The sequence below is a fragment of the Ictidomys tridecemlineatus genome, chromosome 3 (genome assembly GCF_052094955.1).
Source record: "Ictidomys tridecemlineatus isolate mIctTri1 chromosome 3, mIctTri1.hap1, whole genome shotgun sequence".
NCBI classification, from domain to species: Eukaryota; Metazoa; Chordata; class Mammalia; order Rodentia; family Sciuridae; genus Ictidomys; species Ictidomys tridecemlineatus.
This window is the reverse complement of record NC_135479.1, coordinates 68,257,382-68,263,723: the sequence shown is the minus strand read 5'-3', so window position 1 is coordinate 68,263,723 and position 6,342 is coordinate 68,257,382. Positions and strand designations below refer to the sequence as shown.

General features: G+C 42.6%; 1 pseudogene; it reads left to right on the top strand.

The window, feature by feature from the left end:
• Positions 1 to 3,566: 3,566 nt before the first annotated feature.
• Positions 3,567 to 4,900, top strand: LOC144375659 (zinc finger CCHC domain-containing protein 14 pseudogene; annotated as a pseudogene).
• Positions 4,901 to 6,342: the final 1,442 nt, after the last annotated feature.

Here is a 6,342-nt window from a genome sequence, read left to right as displayed (position 1 = left end):
TGGACAAAATTGAGTCCTTAAATTTGTAAATCAAAGTAAAAGATCCTAAGCTTGGGTGATTGTACCAATATAAAACCCTGAAACACTATGCCTAATGAGTCTTTTATATTTTTCTCAAAAATTTCAATAGAAATTTCTGTTGTGCACAAAGTTGCAACTTCCTCAACAACTTCCTGAGGACCTTCCATTTTACATTATATTCGAGAAATCTTCCTAGTTCCCAGGAATATTGCTGAAAAGAGACCAGGACCAAGAACTTAACATCAATATATTATAGTGACATACCGACATCAATGTTTGTAGCAGCTCAATTCAAAATATTCAAAAGCTATGGAAGAAAACAAATTGTATGTAGACTTCATCGGATTAATTGATAAAGAAAATGTGTTATTTATACACAATATATTACTCAGGTATAAAGGAGAATCTAGTTATGGCATTTTCTGGTAAATGAATGGAACTGGAGAATATTATGCTAAGTGTAATAAGCCAATTCCAAAAAACCAAACATCAAATTTTCTCTCTGATATGTGAACACTAACCAATACCAAAGGGGGAATAGGAAGGGGAAGTATAGATGTTCACTGTATTAGACAAACAGGAATGAAGAGAAGGAAAGGAGGATGGGAATAGGAAAGAGAGTAGAATGAATTACATATAACTTTCCTATACTCAGATATAAATACACAACCAATAGCCATCTTTTTTTTCCTCATCCCTACTTCATAAATATTGCTTTTATTCACAAGAAATAGAATGTATCCCGAGACAAAACCTACCGCCTTCGAAATATTCTGGTCTCTCCTATTCTCTCATTGAGAGATAGGAGACAACTTGCCAACCCCTGAAATGGGGACATACTGGTTTCCCTGTTCTCTCCTTGAGAAGATAAAACAGACATGCCATCCCTCTTCTCCTTCTGAGAGACAAAAAAACTGCTTGCCTGTCTTTTTCCCCCAAGAAACAAACTTGCTTTCTATAAGATCAATGGATGCTTACTATATCAGTCAAGATTAAAGCCACCCCTAGTGTGTGGCCATGATTCTAGCCTATAACATGTTACACTCAAGGAGGAGTTGGGGCTTGTCTCCAACCTTGCTGCTGCTGTCACTCTTTTTGCAGAACAGCCTTGTCAGCTCCTGATAATAAACCAGCTTCTTATCCCAGGTGTGTGTGAATAGTCCTGCACAACAATTGTATCTGGTTTTCAAGCTCTTAGAAAGTGGCTGCTATTACATAGAGATGTATATATGGGTTATATCCATACATTAACTTTCCTCTGCATTTCTATGCTGTTAAAATATTACTCTTCCTTCACATTCAAGTTCACACATTAGCTTCTCATTGAAGGTTTTCATGACCTTTCAAAAGTAGGAAAACCTGGGCCCCAGAGTCTGGCAGTGTGGTCCGTCTTGCTGACTTTGTTCAGGGCTCATTATTTTGGGCCTCCAGTTGCCCAAGTGCACCTAGATGAGGTTGGGCTGGGGAAGCTCCCAGGGCCACCCTGGCCTGGCAGTTGATACTTTCACTTTTGCTATGGATTGGGCTCCTAATGCTGAGCATGAGGCCAAGTCCTTTAGCACTCACTCCTGCATTTTCATTTTCTCTCCCTTCTTCAGGACCAGCCTTCGTTTTCCTTGCTGGCCTTCTATGAATCTGTACAGTATGGAGCCAGAGTTAGATAGCTCCCATGCCATCTCACTAGGAGTAAAATCTACACAGTGTGCGCCCATCAGGTAAGAGGATAACAAGGGAAACTTGGGGTGAATTTTATAATAATAAACTTCCTGAACAGGGAATAGGATACAACTCATTCTTTGGGGGGTTGCAACTTCAGTCACCTGGCAAGATGTGGAGTAGCTGCCCATGGGTCAGATGCCATCCTTTGTGCTGGTGATGGAGCTTGCTTCATTCACCAATATATATTTATTAAGCACCCTACCATGTGCTAGACCCCAAGTCATCTTTTAAGTGTACAGTGGTGAACAACAAAGGTTTTACTCCTCCCTAGTTCACTTTATTTAATTGAGGGAAATGTCACCACAGCTTAAGAAGATAGGTTTGAAGGAACCAAATAATGGCCAGACATGGAAAGTAACAGACCTCTATCTACAAGACAGTCAGAGAAGGATGAGACCTTGAACAACAGGGAAAAACCCTAGTGTCAAGCAAGAGAAAGAATGTTTTCCAAGCAAAGGGGTCATTCGAGGACAGATCTCACAGAGCTTTAGTGGCCACAGTGACCATTGGGATTTTTATTCTCTGGGTGTCGGGGAAACCTTTGGCTTGTGTTCTTTGGAAAATGTTCTGATTTTGGTTTGGGGAAGATTATTCCATGTCTCTTTAAAAGTGTCAACAAGGTATACACCAGGATATCTTTGAGGCAACTTGTGTATGTAGTGAAAGAATAGATTCAAATTTCAAGTCCTGGCAAACCTGCAGGAAGCCATCTATGAGCATTGTGTGAACCAATCAATTCTGGAGACCTTAGACTGGGAAGCCCAGTGTTAAGAACTTCCAGGTGAAATTCATTACTTTGAGCAGCTCTACTCTCTGATGGAGAATCAAGTTTGAAGAATTACACTGGCAAACTTTTATTTCATTATCAGATTAAAGAATATGCAATGGTGGCAGATACCTGTAATCCCAGTGGCTCGGGAGGCTGAGACAGGAGCATCATGAGTTCAAAGACAGCCTCAGCAAAAGAAAAAAAAAGGCACTAAACAACTCAGTGAGACCCTGTCTCTAAATAAAATACAAAATAGGGCTGGAGATGTGGCTCAGTGGTTGAATTACCCCAAGTTCAATCCCTGATATCCCACAAAAATAAACATATAAACTATTCAAGTATATTCTTTGTGTTCATGAAAGTTATGGATTTAGCAACATTATGCAGCTTATTCCACAGTTGAGCTCTACAGCTGCAATATGCAATGTTAGGATTTTTGTGTAGCTCTCAAGACAGTATATTTTGTAAAGTTACTATTAGGAAGGTAGGTTCAGGAAAGGTAGTGAACATACGTTTGCCTAGCAAGAGAGTTCCCTATTCCCAGGAACTGTATGCCTAAGATTAAGGTTGAAGCTGATAAGACTGTGGCACAGGGCCTCCTGATACAAGGCATTACCACAGCACCTGGGCATCCTCCACTTTGTATGGAAACTTCCCCAGGCACTGAGCACGCCACAGCTATGAAGACATCAGAGTCATACTAATCTCAGTCACTGTTCTCCCATTCTCTGTCACTTCTCTCCACAAACCCTGACAAAAGCAAGCACCAATAAAAGACTCTTGCCACAGTGAAAACTTGTATTTACTGATCTTTTTGATCTGTATTGCTATAAATAAAACACGTAGGGGCTGATTCTGTATTAGAACCAGATCCTTCTGGTGAACTCAATCAGTCATTCCTCTACTTTAAAAAAATTTTTGGCTTTTGTCTTTATTTCTGATATATTACTTTTCTTTGAGAACTTTCATTTCACAGCCATCCCATCCTTCTGATGGGTATCCATTCCCTTACCCACAAAGGATGTGACATAACCCTTCCCTTCTGAAAGTAAGTGCCATGATAGACTGTGTCTTGAAGGGCTTTGTATGGAGTGGCCAGCATCCCATCCGACCAGAGATGAGCCCAGCACCACTTGCAGCCCTCATCCAATACACCCTTACCTTGCCTTACTGCTCCCACACCAGAGGCGCTCACTCGGTACTGGTCTACCAGGTCCAAAAGGACAAACCACCTGCAATTCTTTTATGTCCTCTGGTCTTCAGGCCCCTCAGCCTCAGGATCAAAACAGAATGTTGGATTAGCTCAGGAATCTGCACTCACACAAGTATTACCCTGTCTTTAAGCAGCTCACCTTGGTGAATTTTTTGAGCCTTACTAAGTATGAATTCTTCATTATGAGGACAAAAAATATCTTAAGATTCAACTGGAGCTGGAAAAATGGAAGTCAGACTCCTTGGGCCTGAACTAATTGGCCTTGACCTTGGTCACCAGCAGTGCACTGGCCCTAGTGTACCCCACTAGACACGTTGGGCCTGTGCAGGGTGAGTGTGGTGGCCATGCTGCAGATCTGTGGTTGGTGGAGGTGGATGGAGGTAGAGCAGCTTGTAAACAGGATGTCCCAGGAGGGCAGATCTTCTTAGTACTCCAGCTCTTCCTCCAGTCCCATGGGTGTGCTCACAGAGGAAGAGAGCTCAGATAGCTCCAAGAAGAACATATTTGTACTTGTGCACTTGGAGGGTTCAGATAAGGAAAAGTCTGTGATACTCCTAAGTCACTTCACTGAGAGCTCTGCCTGACCCATGACCCATGTATTACCTGTGCAAAATAAGGCTGGCTACAGCCCTTGAGTACCAAGCCATCACCCTCTGCCCCTACAGCTCTTGCCCACAGCCTTACACCAGGCACCCAACTGAATGCTGAGTTGTGTGCACAAACCTGACAAAGGAGGTGCCAACAGGAAGTTCCTCCCATTCTTTGTGCACTAGTGTTTTCTTTGAAATAAAAGGGGCAAATTGTCTGGCCCCAGGAGTGGTATTAAAGTGTACAGGAGCTCTAGTAGTGCTGTGCTCAACACCTTGCCCTCATCCACACCCCATCCCCCCATGCAGGTCCTCTCCTGACTCTCCAAGAGCAGCTCCATGTCATCCACTATCTGCTGTGGGCCCTTGAAAAAAGTTGTGTCTGCAGCCCCTCTAGACATGGTGCTGAAGATGGCATAGCAGATAGCCCTGGTAGTTCAGACCACCATCACAGCTGCCACCATGATGCCCAGTGCTACCCTTCACATGGCATTTAGCTTTCTGTTTGTTACAACAGAGGCAACAAGGGGTTATCAGCTAAACAGCATCCTCAACAAAGTTTTTTTGGACTTCTCTCCCCCACTCTCCTGACACTGATGATCCCTCTTCCTCTCCCTCCAGACTAGAAGCTTCTTGAAGTGAAGAAGGGATGGTTTAAACCATTTCCTCATGGCCTAGCTATAAGTCTTAAATGCTATCTTAAGATTTGATTTTGGATAAATGATCTTCTTTTGGAGACCATCCATACCAGGCCCTCTCTGAGCAACTTAGTGTAAGGCAGCAGCAGGAAAAAAAAGAGACTTCCACCAAGCACATTATCCTAAAGTGGCAGTGTTTGAAGGGAAAGGCCCTGACCTTGCTACAGGTGTGATGACAGGTGCAAGCAGAAACCTGGAAGGAATAAATTGGAGGAGTGTGGCTATTCTCAAACTGGCTGCCTGTTATCATCACCTGTGGGAAGATTTGCCTTTTCCCTCCCTCAGGCCTCACCCTTCCATGGAAAGCAGAGTCTCAGGATGAGGTCCTGACTCTTCAGTGATCTGCTACAACCTGCTGGTCCTGGCTCTAATTCTCCCAAATCTGTGTTCAGATGGCATCCTGATAGGTTAAAATTTACTACCATGTGATATTTCTATCACATCAATTGGAAAATTCAACAATTTGCAAATTAGTTCCATCCCCACTTTTCCTCCTGGTTATAGATGGCTCCTAGATATATTACTGCTGGTATTTAAAAAGCTCCCCAGATGTTTCAAATGCAGCTATATTGAGGAGCTTCTATCCAAATTATTCCCCTTTTGGTCTTAATTGTCCCACTAGATAATATCTGTTGCCTCCTTCTTGCCTTTGAGTTAGTGTCATTGCATGCTACTCAGATGGCCTCTATGGAACCCTTATGCAGTACAGAAGAAAGAGTAGATTTGTGGTTTTGTTCTTAGTTGTTAAGTTTCTTTGTATACAATTTAATTTCTTTTAAAACTGGCCAAATCTCTTTCAGTGTCCTTTTAGGGTTGAATGTATGGAGACAAGCAAACTTAATGAAGGAAATGGGGGAAACTTGAAGTAATGTGCAATTAAGAACCCTGATTGTCCCCTTTTGTGATTGTAATTTCCCATTTGGAGGCATAATTATTCGTGTAATCCCCTGGCAGGGATCTAATTTTAGATGAGTGGGCTCCACCCATCCAAGGGTAGTCTCACAGGTACCACATACTGGACTGATTTCTTGCATCAAAAAGACCTGCAACAAGATGCACAGCTCTATTCCCTTCTCAGGCTGGATGAGTCATGTTTTGCTCTGCATAGTAGACTGCAGTGGTAACTTAAGTGAAACTACCATCACCACCATATGATGCAGCAGTTCAGCTAAACAAACTTGGACTCAGCAAACCCTGAGGTAACTAGAAATCCTAAAGATAGAGAGAACCACTGAAATGCAGAAATTCCACTCTTGAAACTGGTGCTGGGCTCCTAGAGAACTTCTAAAGCAAAAGGGTGACTTCAGTCTGGCTAAGAGAATGCAGAAAGAGGTT